Below are 4,605 nucleotides of genomic sequence, written 5' to 3'. Positions count from 1 at the left end.
AAAACAAAAGAAATAATTCGTTTTATCACACTGGAATTAAAGATTTCAGTTCAATGAAGACCATCAGGGACAAAATTAATTTGCAAGTAACATATGAAGAAGTTATTTATACTGTCAAAGGCTTATAAGGAACTTATATATACCACATATAAACAAATAAGCAAACACTCCTGGTAATAAGAAAAAGATAAGAACTAAACAGAAAAATGTGCAAAAGACATAAGCATTAATTCACAAAAGAAAAAACCCAAAAGGCTAGCAAGCATATAAAGAGATAACCTAATTCGCCACTAGATTTACTAAATTTACCATTCTGGACAATGTCAGGCATTAGTGGAACTGTGGGAATATGGGAACCATTATGTACTGCTGGTGGGATGCAGCCTGGTCAAGTCCTTCTGGAAACCACTCTAGTCAAAATGAATCAAATGCCAGGTAGTATAGCTTATGAACGAGCAATCCACCTCCTGCATATGTATCAGAGAGGAAAAGCATACAGATATGTCTAAAGACATTTAATTGTGGCATTTTATTTTTTTTTTGAAAGAGAATTTTTATTATTTTTATGTATGGAGTACTTGACAGTGTACTCAGCCCAGTTTGGTGGCCAGTTCTTTAGCCTTTGCCTTTTCCAGCTTGGTTATGTGAACCACCGATTTTGAGCCTAATATGTTGCCTCCCCAGTGATGGTGGATCTCATCATGTTTGTTGTTGTAATTAATCCGGATAGCTTCCACCAGCTTAGCCAGTGCTCCCTTGTCTTCCGAGTTAACCTGTGGGAAGGCAACAGCGCTACAGGTCTTCCTGTGGACCAGACACCTCAGGCTGGCCTTCTCCTTGACAATGCTGTAGGGAACCCCCATCTTACGGCACAGGGCAGGCAGAAAGACAACCATTTAAATGAGATCCATGTTATGTGCAATCACTACCAGCTGAGCCTTCTCATTCTCCACCAAATTGGTGACAGTATTAACCCTTACTCGAAGGACAGGTAGCCCCTTTGCCAGCAGCTTTCTTCTGATCCCGAGCCAACAATCTCTGCTTCTTCTCTTGCTTTGTCTCTGGTCTTTACTTGTGGGCCAGCTTAAGCAATTGAGAAGCTGTTTGGTGGTCCAAGGCCTGAGTGAACTGGTTAATTGCAGGAGGCACTTTCAGGTGCTTTTAGGGAATAGCCCTTTGCCACTGCAGCTGAATGTATTGGGGCCATTTGACAAAGTGGGTGAGGTCCCTTTTTGGCTGGATGTCCTGTCCAGTGCCAAAATTCTTGATCTTTTCTCGAATAGGGGATTTACCTCCTTCTTGGCCTCTTGCTTCTTCACAAGAGCAGGAGTTGGGGCCACCTTCTTTCCCTTAGCTTTCTTTCTTTTCTACATCTTGGGTGGTGGGAAGAGAGAGTTGGCTTTATATATATATATATATATATATATATATATATATATATATATATATATATATATATATATATATATATACAGTGGAGAGGTGGAGGCATTAAGTTATCTATAGCTGAGGGACTGGTTGAGCAAAACATGGTGGATTTCCCTGTGGAATGCTATGATGTACTTAGAAGCAACCAGCTAAATGTACACATAGCAACATACACAGATCTTAAAAAACAGTGCTGGTGAGAATCTAAAAATACACATAATTCATATTTTATAAGAATAGATGTAAGTGAAAGAATATGTATCAAACATGCTTGAATAGTTGCCTATTTGTTGATAACATGGGAAATGGGAGCAAGTATTGACATAGTGAAGAAAGGAAGGATGGAAGGAGTGAAGGAATGTGAAGAAAGGAGAGAAGAAGGAAGAGAAAATGAATGGAGACTTTCATGGACCCATGATAACTTAATGCCATGATTTCTTCAATTCTCTGTAGGAAAGACTAAAACAAACAAGCTAAAACAAACACAAACACAAACAAAACAAAACCCTTAAGAAATCCAGATTTCCAGTCAAAATGGTGGAGTGGGTAAATGCTGTGCTTGCCTCCTCTCACACTCACATTAAAACAACAACTAAACTACAGAATAACCATTATGGGGAATTGCATGAAGTATAGCTAAACAGAAGTCCTGCAAATAAGGACATACAGAAGAAGCTGCCTCGAGACTGGTAGGAGAAGCAAAATCTAGGAACAAGTTGGTCCCACACTCGTGTGTGGTAGTTAAAAATTGTAAGAGATATCTCAGCTACGAAGGAACACTTGGGAAAGTGAGGAGTCCCAGTCCCACACCAGATTCCCCAGTCCAGAGTTCCAGTGCTGAGAAGAGGAGTCCTCATAAATTCTAGTTGTGAAAATCATCAGGGATTGTGGCTGAGGCAAAGTGCTGCTAGAGGCCCAGGCATGCCTTTTAAAGGGCCCACACCTGAACTTACTTACTGATGGACTCACGCACTCTGAGCTCCAGCACTGAGGCAACAGCTTAAAAGGCACCAGGGACACATGAGGAGGAACTAAATTGTCTGGCATCAAGGCGAGGACTAAAGGGGAAGCTTTCTCTCAGAAAGAAGTGCTGGCAGATGCCATTGTTGAGCCTTCCCCCTTCCCAGCATGCAGACACAAGTGGTCGCTACATCTGAGTCTCCATAATCTAGCTTACACTGGTCATTCCATTCTGATCATTCCCTGAGACCTCAATCTACTCAAATGGCAGGCCCACTCAAGCTGATTCTAGTGGCTTTTCCTTACAAATGGCCTGTCTTGGCTCATGCTGTGGAGTTTCCTAAAATTTCTCAAAGCTTCATAAAATGCAAACAACTGAATCTGGCCTTGACACGCCCCATACCTCTTACTGAGCAGCCCCAAACTCAGCACTAGTTGCAGCCAACCTTGGTTTGCTGCTTAGCCTCTTAAGGTACCTCCAAGCCCAGCACAGATGGTGCCCATCTGCAGATTGCTCAGTAGTTCATGCCAAGGGGCCCTGGGCAGGGCACAGGCTGTAGCTAAACTGGGCCTGTGGCAGGGCCCCTCTCAAGAGGCCCTGAGGCCAGCATATCCAGTAGCCTGCTTCAGACCAAGCTGGTACACCACCTAGGGCTGCATCTGAGGATGACACACCCAAAAGGCAGACTGGGCAGGCATCAGAGCCCTCCTAATGTGAAAATCTTGCTCCATAGGGTCAGGCCCTGGACAACAGCTCCTTCATTGTAGTCATGGCCAGTCCTTACAACAAATCAGCTCATGGGTCAGTCCCTCCCACTAATGAGCAAACAGCAACCGAGGACCAACTACAACAGGAGGGCACATATAACTCATATAAGAAACATACCTGGAGAACCTGATTCAAGTGATCAGGGAGACCGCATCAGTGGGCCATACAAGACAACTACTACATAAGGCCACTCTGCTAAGGCTAGGTGACATAGCAGCCCTACCAAATACCTAGAAGCAAACACAGGGTGGCAGTCAAAATAAGGACACAAAGAAACACATCTCAAATGGAAGAACAGAACTAAGCTTCGATAAAAGAACTAAAAAAAAAAAAGTAGAGATAAGCAATCTACCAGATGCAGAGTTCAAAACACTGGTTATAGGGATGCTCAGTGAACTTAGGGGGAGAGTAGATGAACTCTTTAACATAATGAGAACTTTAACATAAAGATAAGAAACAAAAATGGAGATCGAAAGCATAAAAAAGAACCAGTCAGAAATGAAGAATGCAATAACCCAAATGAAGAATACATTAGAGAGGATCAACAGTAAATTAGATAAAGCAGAGGATCTAATCAGTGATTTAGAAGATAAAGTAGCAGAAAACACCCAATCAGAACAGCAACAAGAAAAAAGAATTTAAAAACATGAGAATACTTTAAGGGGCTTCTGGGACAACATCAAGTATGCCAATATTCACATCATAGGGGTGCCAGAAGGAGAAGAGAGAGAACAAGGAGTTGAAAACCTATTTGAAGAATTAATGGCATAAAACTTCCTTTATCTGGTGAAGGAAATAGACATACGAACCCAGGAAGCACAGAGTCCCAACAAGATGGACCTGAAGAGGCCCACAGCAAGACATCATAATCAAAATGCCAAAGGTAAAAGACAAAGAGAAAATCTTAAAAGCAGCAAGAGAAAGCAGTAACCTACCAGGGAACTCTCAAAAGACTGTCAACTGATTTCTCAACAGAAACTTTGCAGATTGGCATGAAATATTCAAAGCAATAAAAAGAAAGGACCTACAACCAAAATTACACTACTGAGCAAAGCTATTACTGAGAATTGAAGGACAAATAAAGAGTTTCCTAAATAAGAAAAAGCTAAAGGAATCCATCACCACTGAACCAGTATTATAAGATATATTCAAGAAACTTCTTCAAGAAGAAAAAAAAAATTTAAGTATGAATAATAAAATAATAACAACAGTTACTTTAAATGTAAGTGGATTAAATGCTCCAATTAAAGATAAGATCACTGAATGGTTAAGAAAATAAACCCTTACATATGTTGTCTACAAGAGTTTCACTTCGGATCAAAAGACACACACAGACTGAAAGAAATTGAAAAAGATATTTCATGAAAATGGAAACAAACAAAAAAATAAGATGGGGTAGCAATACTTAAACCAAATAAAATAGACTTTAAAACAAAGGCTATAACAAG

The 4,605-nt window shown here is 40.7% G+C and overlaps 1 pseudogene; it reads right to left on the bottom strand.

The window, feature by feature from the left end:
- Nucleotides 1-590: 590 nt before the first annotated feature.
- On the bottom strand, nucleotides 591-1,373 carry LOC105297211 (annotated as a pseudogene).
- Between the last annotated feature and the right edge of the window lie 3,232 nt (nucleotides 1,374-4,605).

The sequence above is a fragment of the Pteropus vampyrus genome, unplaced genomic scaffold (assembly GCF_000151845.1).
Source record: "Pteropus vampyrus isolate Shadow unplaced genomic scaffold, Pvam_2.0 Scaffold136, whole genome shotgun sequence".
Taxonomy (NCBI): Eukaryota; Metazoa; Chordata; class Mammalia; order Chiroptera; family Pteropodidae; genus Pteropus; species Pteropus vampyrus.
Note: the sequence above shows the minus strand (reverse complement) of the source record. Positions and strands in the feature narration are given on the sequence as shown.